Source organism: Vicia villosa, linkage group LG3, assembly GCF_029867415.1.
Source record: "Vicia villosa cultivar HV-30 ecotype Madison, WI linkage group LG3, Vvil1.0, whole genome shotgun sequence".
Taxonomy (NCBI): Eukaryota; Viridiplantae; Streptophyta; class Magnoliopsida; order Fabales; family Fabaceae; genus Vicia; species Vicia villosa.
The window spans coordinates 74,967,512-74,982,853 of record NC_081182.1 but is presented as its reverse complement, the minus strand read 5'-3'; positions in this window follow the sequence as shown (position 1 = coordinate 74,982,853).

Here is a 15,342-nt window from a genome sequence, read left to right as displayed (position 1 = left end):
AACAAAAATTGCTGGTAAGGTTTTGTACATACTTCTTCAAAGGCCTCCACTCCATCCAGGTTAGGCTTTACAAGCTTTCAATTTACAGTCTTTATTTTAATTACTGTCAATTATAGAACTGTTTATATATTGTTTAGAACTACGTTTGAGTGTAAACCCTAGGACAGTTAAACTATATATATATATTATAGGAATATGGCCTAGGATTGAGAATGTCTTCCCGGTGAAGGCTCTTTCCTAATTAGAGATCTGTAGTTCAAACCCCCCAAGATGAATTATTCCCGGTGAAACATCTTGGCAAAAGCCTTAGAACAAAAACTAGGACACATCCACCCAAAGAGGAATTATTCCCGGTGAAACCTCTTACCCATTTGCTTAGAGCCAAAATAAGTTCAAAACCACATAGCTTTCTCTTGTGCTATAACAAGGACCCTCGATGACCCTCGATTAGCCTCCTCTTGGGCTTTGTACAAGGACCCACAGGCTTCTTAAAAGCATTTCCAGCTTCCTCTTGAGCTTGTATACAAGGACCCATCAGGTTTCTTATAAACATAGGAATAGGTCTTTAGTTACCTTTTAGCCTATCCTGGTGAGTTTCTTCCATTCTTTAAACCAGACTTCAAACGAGCTAAGATTGTCTCAATCTCATATTGAGTACACTTTTTGGAATGAGAGACATGGACAGTCTCTGTCACCCTTATCTTCATCAATCTTCCTTAGCAGAGTCTAGGATCCATGTTTTGCTTATCACCAGCAAGAGTCAGCCTTAATCTTGGGCTTTAAAACAAGAAGTCTCCATTAGATAATCTTTCTGCCATTCACTTTAACAAAATCCCTGGAAAGGGTTAGCCTCCAATCATTCTTCCATTTTAATAAAAATCCCTGGAAAGGGTTAGCCTCCAATCATTCTTCCATTTTAATAAAAATCCCTGGAAAGGGTTAGCCTCCAATCATTCCTTCATTTTAATAAAAATCCCTGGAAAGGGTTAGCCTCCATACATTCTTTCATTTTAACAAAAACCCCTGGAAAGGGTCAGCCTCCAAAATCACTCCTTCAAATCCAAAGATTTATTCCTTTAAGGGATAAATTCCCCAAAAGAGTCAAAACCCTTGGAAAGGGTCAGCCTCCAAAAAACATGATAAAAATCAGTCTTTTAATAGTCATTTTCTCCAGCTGAGTCAAAATCCCTGGAAAGGGTTAGCTTCCAAAAAACATAAAAATAAATTAGTTTGTTAAAACCTCTAGTAGAATAAAACTCCCCCAGTGAGTCTTTCATTCTTAAGTAGCCACAACCTTGGGCTTTGTACAAGGCAGATAAACCATATTTCCCTGTGTCAAAGATTCCTAATCTTAAGGATCTTTTCCCCATAGAGTCTTCCATGCTCAGTTTCTTTAAAAAGTCCGCCACAACCTTGGGCTTTGTACAAGGCAGAAAATAATGTTTTCCCTAGCTAGAGTTAGCCACAACCTTGGGCTTCAGACAAGGCACAAATTAATAACCATCCTCAGTTAAGAGTCAGCCACAACCTTGGGCTTTGTACAAGGCACACAAATAGAGTCATTCATAGTCTTAAAAACTCAGTTATCCTCAACAGTTAGCCACAACCTTGGGCTTTGTACAAGGCATACAAATAGAGTCTCCCTAAGTAGAGTCAGCCACAATTCTGGGCTTTGTACAGAACACCAAATAAAATCCATCAAATAAACACTCTACATATAGAGTCAGCCTCAATTCTGGGCTTTGTACAGAACACAAAAACTCTTTAGTTTAAATTCTCCCCAGTAGAGTTATCTTTCAATAAGTCAATGAATCAATCAAAAGCCTCAAGCTTGGGCCTCATTCAAGCCAGCTAAAAAATCAAATCTTTCAAACAATAGATAGACATAGCTCATCTTCATAGGTAGATATTTCTCTTATCTCACCACAAACAAACAATCATTTCAAACAATCATCATTTCAAACAAATCATCATTTCTCCCATTTAGGACACTGAAAGGCATGCTCTGGCAACACACCCAGACTTGTACGACCCTTTCCCTAATTTGGTTGAGAATCTTTCATTTTAGAGGCACGATGGCTGTCATACTCGATCAACCAAGTAGACTACCCTCTTAATGAAACATCATTTTTTTTAGCTTTTCTGTCACTTTTAAAATGTTTGTGGTGGAATAGTAGAAATACCTCTCTGTAAAGATGATTTCATGTTTCTTTATTGTAAACAGAGATTTAATTCAAAGCTTCAACCTTGAGCTTTAAGCAAGGCACCAAAAATAATTAATTTTCCTAGTTAGTTCCCCGAACTACATTAAGCTCTGACTTCCACTAGGGATATGTAGGCATGAGGTTCACAAGGAATCTCAGCGAGCTAATAAAATACCAAAAATAGTCAGTTTGTCTGTCTGTCTGTCTTTTTAAATCAATTCAATTCTCTCTCCTAACACAAAGGATAAACTTTCCCAATCATTAGCAATAAACACAATCACAATGACACAGAGAAGGTTCCCGTAGAGTACTACGGATATGTAGGGTGCTTAAACTCTTCCCTATGTATAACCGACCCCCCGAACTCCAGAATTTCTAGTCTAGGTGAAATCCCCACACTTAGCAAACTCCTAGGGTTTAGTTGAGATCTTTTTTTCCCTTTCCTACTCGTAGGACAATAAGAAAGTTTGTGTGATATAGTAGGAAGAACTGAAACAAGATTCATCCCATCCCGGGCGCATTCTCCTTCCAAATTTCGCGTGAAGGGTCTAGCGTGCCGTCCTCCCAAGTGAAACGGGGAGGTAAAAAAACGACACCACACCTATGTCATGTTAAATCCCCATAAGGTGTCTTCTCGACTATCTTCTTTGTTTGACATCTATTTAGAATGTATACTGTTGTCAAAGCTGATTCATCCAAAAATCTCTTTGGCATATCTTTAGCTTTCAGTGTGTTCCTAGTCATGTTCAGTATACTTCTATTTCTCCTCTTAGTTATACCATTATGCTTAGGTATATAGGGTGCAATGACCTCATGTTTATACTTTCCTCATTGCAAAATTTTACATATTCTATAGAGGTGTGTTCACCACCACCTTCAGTTCTTAGTTTCTTTAACTTGCGTCCACTTTGTGTCTCGACATGCAATTTAAACTTCTTGAACTGTGTGAATGCCTCACTCTTCCTTTTAATAACGTAAATCCATATATATCTAGTGAATTCATCTATGAAAGTTATGAAATAGAATTTATCTCCATTCGACCTTATTCAAAATGTCCACACACATTAAAGTGAACAAGCTCCAACTTTTCTCTCGAATTTATGGACAAGTCATATTTAAATGCCTTCTTAGCATGCTTATCTTTGCAACATTCCTCACAAACCAGACTTGGTTATTTTTTCTTAGGTAAGCCATACATCATCATCTTCTTGTTAGGCATACCTTAACTTCTGAAGTTTAGATGTCCATACCTATGATGCCATAGCAATTCTTATCTTCTTCCATATTCAAAGCCAAGCCCTTGTGATCAACCGTGTTGATATATACTTTGAAGGTCTTGTTGTCTGCCAATGGTGCTTTAAGAATCAATCTTCCATCACCATCATATACCTTCATTTGTTTCGTTTCTAGCTTCATGTTGTATCCAATAGCAAGAAATCGATCTATGCTTATTAAGTTACTTATTATCAAATGTACATACAACACATCAATGATGTTGGCTTTTCAACCATCATTTCTCACCATAGATATGTTTCCTTTTCCAACTAATATGACTTTCCTGCCATCTGCAAACTTAATCACTTTCTTGACTGATTCAACTAACTTGGTGAATCAGGTTTTATTTCCAGTCATGTGGTTGCTGCATCTTGAATCGAGGTACCACATGTTGGCTTTCTCATTGCTCGACTGAGTATTTGCCATTAGTATCACATAATCAAAATTACTATATTCAGAAGTACATATTTCACTTCATCATTTTCTTTCGCTCTTGTTTTTATCTTTCTTCGGCGGTCTTGAGCATAACGACAAAACCCTTGACAGTTGTAGCACATCACCTCTTTCATGTTAACTTTCATCCCCAAATACTTGTTAGCCATCTATTTCTTGGTTGAATCAGAGTTATTCTTTGAATTCTTGCCCGACATCTCATCATTAGAAAGACTTCTTGACAAATCTTGCTTATAGTGCATGTTCAATCACCTTATCCCTTTCTGAGTTCCTTTGCTTCAGTCTCATCTCATGAGCCTCTAATGAAGCTTAAAGTTCTTCCAACTTCATCTCAACTAAGTTTTAGTACTCTTCAATTGAAACTACAAAGTAATCGAAATTTGCAGTCAGAGATCTCGTACTCCAACAACTTTCTTCCTTTTATCATTGTGTGCAGCCTTTTGTTCATGATCTACATTTTCTTCTAATGTTGGTACTCCAACAATTTAAGATAAAACTGTTTAACAACATTACATATCAAAATTGTCCTTTTTTTGATCATGGTTAGAAACCAAGTTTCGATGCAAGACCACGAAGGTTGGAGGAGGTTTGGTTAGAGGTATGGGAGAAAGGGAGGCTCTATGGTTTTGGATGTGGGCAGGTGGTGGAGGTAATAGGGTTTCAGGAGCGGAATCAACTTCTTTCTTCATAACAAAATTTAGGGATATTTGTAAAGCAAAGGATTTGTATTATGAACTCAAGGAGCTATGGGAGATTGATGGAGTGGTTATTCCATCCAAAAGGGATAGGAGAGGGAGAAGGTACGATTTTTCTCGTTTTCTTAACATTGAGGATGAGAAGTTGTTGGCAATAAAACTGGATAACTTAGTTCTAGAAGGAAGGAAACTGTTAGCTAATTTACCGAGATTTCAAATAAAGGTAACGGAGAAAGTCAAGTTTTTACGAAAGGTGGTGCATCATAAGGAGGTGAATGAAAGAGCAAAGGAAGTTTGGAATTAAGTCAGCGATAGCAAGAGATGGGTGGATAATTGTTCCTTTACAGAGGTCATTCAAAATCGGAAAGGTTCTTCTTATGCTCGTGGTGATGTTTTGGTGGCAAAATCAATCAAAAATTTATTTTCAGAGGAAGAAGATCAAATCAAATACGTTAAGGCATTCACATGGGTCATCAAAGATCCGGGAGCAGTTACGGATTTAAAATAATTTTTTCTAGATGAAGGAAGTTTCAGTATCAGAGTAACCTCTTTGGGACCTAATTTGTGTTTTCTTGAAGACTTAGTTAACGGAGAGGTGGAGATCTTCATTGAGGAACATAAAGTTTGGTGGATTTAATGGTTTAGTATTATTAGACCATGGAAGCCTGCCGACGTTGATTCAGAAAGAATATTGTGGTTAAGAGTTTCAGGTATTTCGTGTCATGCTTGGGGTTCTAAACTATTCAAATTATTAGCTGAAGTCAGAGGAACATTCATCAAATGTGACGAGCAGACCTTGGTAAGATTCAAAATGGATGAAGCGGGATTTGTATCAAATCTGGCTGTCAGAAGATGATCGATGATTGTATCAGAGTCATTGTAGATGGTGTTTCGTTTAATGAGTTCATGAAAGAATATTCAACCTTATTGAAGGAGATGTTAACAGTCAGGAAAGGTATGGATGAGGACGGGACGAAGTCTTTTGTTTCTCCGGTAGAGGATTATTCAGAGGCGGAGGAGTTTAGGGACGAAATGGGCGATATCGAGATGGAAATATCGTTTGTAAAGTTTTCTCTTTTGAAAGAGACGAAACTTGAAGTGACAAGTGGTTCTAAGGAGAGTGCAGTTGTTGACGAGGTAGGGGAGGGTCAGAATATTTCACGTTTTCATGATGATCGGGGGAGCCACGAGGTTAGCTTCGTTGGTGATTCAGGAGATAACCCTTTGGAAAATAGTTATATCCAGGTGGGACTGATGGTGGTTTTTTTATGTAACAAGGACACTGTTGGGCCGAGGGTGTATGAGAACCAATCTATAGGCCCAATATCTTTTGACCTGGCTTGTAGGAATATTCAATCAGATAAGCCCAAAAGGAAAAAGAACAAGGAAGTAAAGGATTTAGGAAAAATGGTGGACCCCAAGCCATCTTATTTCGCTTGCATAGCTCCAAGACGCACCAATAGTTCTCAAAGCAACATAGGTTCTGCTGTGATTCACGAACCTGAAGGTGACACCATTTCAAACGGTGAGTGCTTTCCTTGCAATTCTATTACAGATTCTGAAGTATTGCATTGTAATAAGAGATTGTTGAATTGTTCTAATTCGGAGGTAGGGAGGAAAGTTTGGGAGTTAATTTCAAAATTAGGGGTGGTGAGAGGGGTCGATAATTGTACGAGTATAAAATTGATTGAGGCTATGGAGTTGAGAGACAAGAAGGGTTTGGAGGGTAAGAAGGTGGAATCTACCAAGTTATCATGAATTTATTTTCTTACAACATTAGAGGTGGAGGGATTCTTTCCAAAAGGAAGAGATTAGTTTTCAGTTAAATACTAGTAAGATAGATGTGTGCTTTATTCAAGAAAAAAAGTTATCTTGTTTTAATGACTCTTTGGATAGTTCTTTTTGGGGAAGTAAGGAAGTGGAATGGACAACTTGTAACCCTACGGGCGCGTCGAGAGGCATGGTTATTTTTTGGGGGAAGGGATTGTTGTATCTTAACTATAGCTTCATTGGCCTAGGGTTCGTTAGAATTAACATTAATTGGAAAGGTATTGGGTATAATCTTGTGAATATTTATGCTCCTTGTAGTGTGCGGGCTAGGAGAGTTTTATGGAGTAACTTAGTGGAGAGGAAGAGAAAAAGTGGGAATGAAGAATGGTGTCTTGGAGGAGAGTTTGATGTAGTTGCTAGTAGAGAGGAAAGATTAGGAGAAGGAGATTACCACAATAAAAGAGGCATGAGGGAGTTTCGCGGTTTCATTGAGAATATGGGTTTGGTTGATATTCCGTGTGTGGGAGGTAAATTCACTTGGTTCAAAGGCAACAGGAAGGCTATTAGTAGACTTTATAGGTTTATGGTGACTAGGAAGTTGATTGAAGAGTGGGGAGTGATTGACCAAAGGGTATGCTGTAGAGATATATCGGATCACTCTCCAATTAGGTTAAATACAGAGAAGATTTATTGGGGACCTAAGCCTTTTAGGTTCATCAATGCTTCGCACAAACATGAAGGGTTCAAGACATTTGAGGAATGAGCTAAGTTGAAGGAAGAGCGTAGAGGAGACTTTATTTGTATGAGAAGCTTAAAAGTTTGAAGCAACGTCTTAGAGTTTGGAACCGCGAGGTCTTCAGTTAGATTGATCTTAAGGTGAGTGAAGAGGTGGGAAATCTCAAGGAATTGGATAAGTTGTTGGTGGATAATTTTGGAGGTAATTTTGATCCCTTGGTTAATCTTATAAAGGAAGCCATAAATGAGTTATGGAATTGTTTGAATGTTAAAGAAAGTATTGTAAGGTTGAAATATAGACAACTTTGGTTGAAAGATGGAGACGAGAATACGCGTTTTTTTCACAATTCTTTAAAGGAGATACATAGAAGGAATGCAATCACTCTATTGGAGGGGGGAATGGTAGGAAGGAAGGTGTCGAAGATATAAAGGAGGAGGTTAAATTTTATTTTGAAATATTTTTCAAAGAAGAAGATACTAGTAGAGCTTTACCAGATGGCCTTGTTTTCAATAGTTTGGGTGAGATTGATAGAGGGGGGGTTATAGAGACCGTTTTCAGAGGAAGAGGTGAAACAGGCTCTATGGTCATGTGATGGTAACGAAATTCCCGGTCCGGATGGTTATTCCCTTGATTTTTTTCAACAAAATTGGGAGGTTGTTAAGGAGGATGTTGTTAGATTTGTTACGGATTTTCACGACAAGGCTAGGCTTACAAAAGCTTGCACCTCGTCTTTCATTACTCTAATTCCAAAAGTCAAAAATCCCCAATCCTTGCCCGAATATAGGCCTATATGTCTTGTGGTATGTTTGTACAAGATCCTAGCTAAACTCTTGAAGGCAAGGCTAAGAGGTGTTATTAGGAAGTTGGTGTCAAACAATCATACGACTTTTGTTCCGGGTAGAAATATTGCGGATGGAGTTCTTGTGGTTAACGAGGTGTTGGATCTTGCAAAAAGAGATAAAAGAAGTTGTGTAGTGTTGAAAGTAGACTTTGAAAAAGCCTATGATCGTGTAAGTTGGAACTTTGTAAGATATGTTTTAGACAAGATGGGTTTTGGTGCTAGGTGGATGAGATGGATGGAGAGTTGCATATTCACTAGTAGTATGTTGGTTACTATAAACGGTAGTACTATGAAAGATTTTAAGGTTGAGAAATGTCTTCGCCAAGGAGATCCTTTGTCTCCTTTTTTGTTTGTTTTGGTCATGAAGGTTCTCACGGTCCTAATGCGGAAAGCAATATATAATGGTGATTTTTGGGGGTTTAAGATTGGTGAGTTCGAGGAATTGAATATGCTCCAATTTGCGGATGACACCATTATTATGGCAGATAGAGATACCGCAAATTTGTGGAGTATGAAAACCATTCTTAGGGGTTTTGAGATGATGTCGGGTTTGAGGATAAAATTTCACAAAAGAAATCTTTATGGGATTAATGTTGGAGATTGGTTCTTAGATGCAACATCGAAATTTCTTTCTTGAAAATTTGATAGCCTTCTGTTTAAATTTCTTGGTGTTAAAGTAGGCGATAGTCCGAGGAAGCTTTCTATGTGGAGGGATTTAATATCGCATTTGAGGAGGAGGTTGGCCGTGTGGAGGGGTATGCATCTTAACATCGCGAATCGAGTGTGTTTGATTAACTGTGTGCTTAATCAATCCCCATATAGTCTTTATCCTTCTATAAAGCACCTTCCAAAGTTTTAAAGGAGATTCGAACCATTCAAAGTAATTTTCTATGGAACGGGTGTGATCTCAAAAGGTCGATTCATAGGGTGTGTTGGGATACCGTTTGCAAATCTCGTGAAGAAGGTAGTCTAGGAGTTTAAAATGTGGAAATTCTAAATGGGGCTTTAATTAGTAAATGGAAGTGGAGGATTTTAACGAATCATAATGCGGTTCAACATGGCATTCTTTCATATAGATACGAAAATATGAAGTTGAAGGTTCTTATAGGTGACATATCTGTTGTGGATAATAGAGACTCAATTTGGTGGAGGGACCTTTTGTTATCTGATAATTATGTTAATTTGTTGGAGAATCATTTTGCAGGGGTTGTTTCGTGTTGTGTTGGTAATGGTTCAGAAATACCTTTCTGGTATTCTTGTTAGACTGGAAACCAGACCTTGATGGACGCTTTTCCTGAGTTATTTACGCTTGCCCAGAATGATGGGCTGACTGTTGTAGCAGCGGGAAGCCTTTCCATGGCCAGCTAGAAATTGAGCACAACGGCGTTGTTTTGGGACAGCAGTATCATCCCAGTTTTTCTGTTGCAGGATCTGCTCCGTTTTATTCAATAGGTGGTCCCTTCGGAGAATGACATAGACTCGTTTGTGTTGGGCAAGAATTCAGATGGAATATTCAATGTTTATTTTTGCTACGATATGTTCAAAGTGAAACTTTCAAGACCTCCTATTAATCCGGTCATGGTGAAGGCTACCAATCTTCTTTGGAAGGTAAAAGCTCTGTCTATTATTCTGTTTTTCGATTGGCGTCTTATTCATAATAGAATTGCTACTAAGGATCAATTGCATAAGAGGGGAATTTTGATTAATAGTAGTGATTTATTATGTGTCTTATGTTTGTTGGAGGAGGAATCTCTACCGCATATTTTAGGGGGTTGTGTGGTAGCAGCGTGTATTTGGAAGAAGGTGTTTGAGTGGCTTGGCCCTAATTTGGAGTTTTCTTTGGAGGAGTTCGAGGGGTTTTTCACTTATGGTGACAAGGTGAAGAGTTTAGCTAAGAGATCTATTGTAGCTGTTATTTGGTTAGCAACGACTTGAAGTATTTGGTTAAAGCGTAATGCGGCAATTTTTAAAGATGAGATCTTTAGCTTTACCGAGTGTATGACGAAGATTGTCTTTTTTTCTTGGAGGTGGCTTTTTTCTTTTTACAAGCCTGTGGACAATTGTAATTTTCATATTTAAAATATTCTATAACTCATTTTTTTTAGTAGTATGAGTTTTCCGCGTTGCTTTTTTGGGTGGAATATCCCTTATACTCTATTTTAATTTCATTGCCTATTAAAAAAAATATTATATATCAAATATAAAAAAAAAATCTTTAAACAAAAATATATCTTTGAAAACAATGAGATCCTAAAAAATTATATAAAGAGGAACTTTTAAGAAACTAAATTATTAATATATTATAATTTGAGAAGTCAATTTTTAATATCTAATTGATCTGTTTTATTTCTAATATTTATCCTTTGTATGACATATTTTCATACTTTTTGTCCTTTTAGTGTTTAACAAATCAAGTTTAAAAATTAATAATTTTTAAAATAAGTAATTTTTTATGAGCTTAAAGGTAGTGTGCTATCTGTGTATTTTATACGGTCATTGCATCATAACTCTTAAAAAAAAATATTTTTTATAATTTAAAAAAAAATCAAATTTTTAAAAAAATTAATGATTATAATTTTATTGACTCGGTGTATATCCATTAAATCTATTTTTTATTACATTACAGTGATACATTTTTGTTGCATATTTTTTTTAATAATTTTTTAACTGAAATTAATTCATAAAAAGTACAAAAAAAATCAATGTTGCAAACTCTATTTATAATAAATAAATAAATATTGAATAATAACCGTCAATAATTTTTAGTTTATAAATATTAATTCTTTACAAAAATGAAGACCGCTAATGATATATTCATATCTCTTTCAATTTTATATGGGAAAAAAAAATTAAAATAACCATGTTTGATAAAAAATATACAAGAAAAACCATGTTTTCAGGTAAATTACCAAACTGTCTAGGTTTGAGACTGACTAGAAGTGAATGCGCCAGACCATTTGGCGCATATATACACAACTAGCCAATCCATTTGGCGTAAACCCTAAAAAAATTAGGGCAAATGGGAGTAGCCAATCCAATTGGCGCATGCACTCCTATAACAACACATAGGCGCCATTTCATTTGGCTACTATGTGTTGTGTCTTTTTTTTTTTTTAAATTTTACTTGTTTCCGGTATTTTCGCACACCGGTTCGGGTATATATCTGATAAATCGATTCTGGAAAGGGTCTGAAAAATATATTTTGGAAAAACAGAAGAATATGTCTGAATAATGTTTGCCTTGGCAATTTCGGTTATTCACTAAAGCACAATTTATTGATGAAAAACGGAGGCAAGGTTACAAGAGGCGGTAAGCGAAACTGATACGTTGCATTAAAAAAAAAATACAGATTATACTAAACTTGCGACGTTGTCGAGCCACGATTAGGGCATCTTTTGATATTGTGCCCCACCTGACGGCAAATGCTGCATTTTCGTTCCATTTTGTCGCGGACGTCCATTTCGGTTCTAATCCGTGTACTATTGGGACGCCCTTTTTTCTTTCGCCGCATTGCGTCGTTGTGCCAAACTACCTCTCCTTCATACTCAGGCCAGTAATCCTCCTTGGCCACCACAGGAAACGCAACACTGTAAACTCTGAGCAATGTCTGAGTCTTGTAAATCGGAGACAGTAGTGATATAGCGTCGCGGTGGGCATACGCACATGCAGCTATGACGTGTGAGCAAGGCATACGAAAAGCTTGAAACCTTCCACAGTCGCACCAATCTTCGTCAAGAAGAACCCTATATTGTTGCCTTGGCAGTCCCTCATTGTGGTCAATTGTCTCGCGCACACTGAACGTGCGATTGAATCGGTCGAAAGAAGTCACCTGATGAGTGTTCGCTTTTGCCGATTGCTGTTGCATAAATTTCATGCAACTATCGCTTAATAGTTGACCAGCTTGCCTAACATCACCCCATCTCCTGCCTCTTGTTGAGAAGAGTGAAGCCATCCTAAAGTATGTGGCCTCCACAAGTGCTGTGATTGGAAGGTTACGGATGCCTTTGAAAACGCCATTCATGGATTCCACAAGATTAGTTGTCATATGGCCCCATCGCACGCCATTGTCGTATGCCCTTGTCCATTTGTCCCTGGAAAGATTATCTACCCAAGTACCTGCCTCTGGATTTGTCATTACAATCTCACTCCTATAATGCTGGAACGTGGGTTGGGTCAATGCATAACCAGCATTGACTAGGGCCTTTCTTAGATGTCTGTCCTTGATCTCCCGCGTGAAGTTTTGGGCGATGTGGCGAATACAATAGACGTGTTTTGAAGGGGGGTCATGCCATCCGTTCGCTGGATTATTGTAAGCACTCTCTATGGAAGCGTGCCTATCAGAGATTAAACATATGTCAGGCTGGGGAGCAACATGTTCTCGGAGGTTCCTTAGAAAGAAACTCCAAGCCCCCGCAGTTTCACCTTCGACGATAGCAAACGCCACTGGAAATATGTTGCTGTTCCCGTCTTGTGCAACCGCCATGAGCATTGTTCCTTTGTATTTGCCGTATAACCATGTCCCATCAATTTGAAGTATGGGTTTACAGTGTGCAAAACCTCGGACGCAAGGTTTGAACGCCCAAAAAAGCCGATGGAATATTCCGTTTCCTTGGACAGGGTTTCCATCCGGTGCATGCGCGGGCAGTGTCTCTAGAATAGTAACAGTGCCAGGTGCGTAACTGTGTAGCGCATTGAGGTATCGGGGAAGAATTTTGTATGACTCCTCCCAGTTGCCGTAGACTGTCTCAATTGCCTTTGTTTTTGCAACCCACGCCTTTCTGTAAGATGGAGTGTAGTTGAAGGTTGTAACGATGTGTGATATTATATTTTTAACCTTCAGAGACGGATCAGAGCTTACGAGAGGCAAGATCTCCTGACATATAAGATCGGCACTGAGTTTTGTATGATCCTGGGAATTGTTAGGGTTGACACACGTGTGTTTCTGCGTAATCGACCCTATTTTCCATGCATTACTTCTCTTCCTATAAGAGGCCAACAGTCTGAACCCGCACTCTGGATTTTTACAAGTGATTACATACCGTTCCAGGTTTGAACGGTCTACTTCAAAATCAACGTTGTTCGCCATGTGCCATTTTTTTATTCTTCTCAGACATGCCTCCTTAGAAGGAAACTTGTCTCCCTCCTTTAATTCTTCGTCATTTTGTATGTAGGGTGTGAAGAAGATGTCTGATGATGGTTCGTCACCTTGGAGGTTCAAGTTACTCATATGTGCTGGAGGTGCGTACGCATGAGCTGGAGGCACCAACGTTTGCTGCTCGTCGTCGGATTCCTCGTTGACCATGTCGTCAAATTCAGTTTCCAGATCGTCTTCTTCCTCGTCAATGACGTCAACCTCGTCTTGCTCGTTGACTGGTGGGTCAATAACTTGTGACTGGACAACATTAGTTTCTTGTGTCTCAACCTGAAGAGTAACGTACAGCTCGATGGAATCCAACCCAGAGTATTCGTGGGTGGTAAACATATCTTGCAAGTCTTCGTCATTGGCAATTTCCATCTCGTAAAACTTGACGGTGTTGTCTTCATTGAAATTGGGACATTGGTAAAAAACGCTTGCAATAGGACCCATTGCAATCTTAGAGTATAGTCGCTGAATGAAGTACGAAAATGTTGCTCTTTTGCTCAACAACAATGGTACAACCTGAGTGTTTCTCATCACAAAACCGGCTATCTCATGAGAGTAGGTCTCACCGTTCAGATGGGCATGCACAAGGTACTGGGTTGATGAAGTCATTTTGACTGGGAAAGTGTTTGGGTGTTGTAAGCTCAAGTCAGATTGGATAAAATTGTTGGTGTGGGCTGTAACGTTTAGAAAATATTGGGTGGCCTTATAAATTGTGCTTCTTACATCCTTGCCAACACATAGACACGCTGATCTATGTCAAGTACCCCATCACGCGTCTGATAAGATTACTGCAACGATTCCTGATAAGATTCCTGCAACGATTCCCCCTAGACAAAGCATGCATGCAGCCCTACATCTAGCAGCTAGTTCTGAAATAAATATTTATATATATATATATATATATATATATATATAAATATATAAATATATATATATATATATAAATATTTATTTATATTTATATATTTATTTATTTATGTATATATATATATATCAATATTTATGTATATATATCCTGAAACGATTCCTGATAAGATTCCTGCAACGATTCCTGATAAGATTCCTGCAACGATTCCCCCTAGACAAAGCATGCATGCAGCCCTACATCTAGCAGCTAGTTCTGAAATAAATATTTATATATATATATATATATATATATATATATATATATATATATATATATATATATATATATATATATATATATATATAAATATATATATATATATATATATATATATATATATATATAAATATTTATTTATATTTATATATTTATTTATTTATGTATATATATATATATATCAATATTTATTTATAATTATATATATTTATTTATATATATATATATCAATATTTATTTATATTTATATAATTATTTATGTATATATATAAATATTTATTTATGTATATATATATTTATTTATTTATATATGTCATGTACCCTAGCATGCGTCTGCATGTGTCCTGAAACGATTCCTGATAAGATTCCTGCAACGATTCCTGATAAGATTCCTGCAACGATTCCCCCTAGACAAAGCATGCATGCAGCCCTACATCTAGCAGCTAGTTCTGAAATAAATATTTATATATATATATATATATATATATATATATATATATATATATATATATATATATATATAAATATATAAATATTTATTTATATTTATATATTTATTTATTTATGTATATATATATATATATCAATATTTATTTATAATTATATATTTATTTATTTATATATATATATATATCAATATTTATTTATATTTATATAATTATTTATGTATATATATAAATATTTATTTATGTATATATATATATTTATTTATTTCTATATTCATGTATATGTTTTTATTTATATATATACATAATATATATATATATATATATATATATATATATATATATATATAGATATATATATATATATATATATATATTTATATATATATATATATATGTTTATTTATTTATTTATTTATATAGCGTAATTAATCTTCAAAAAACCATAATTAACACAACGACCACATTAATTTTAATTGAACGATCCGGTTTTGGCAACCCAAAACAACCGGTATATCACAATATTACATTGCAAAATAACAAATAAAAACTTGTAGTACACGCTCGATCGTTGCAACAAAGAAAACAACACTTAATCTAAACTACTCAAGTATCACTGCAAGAACAAGTGGATCTTCAACGCCTCGGTTAACCTC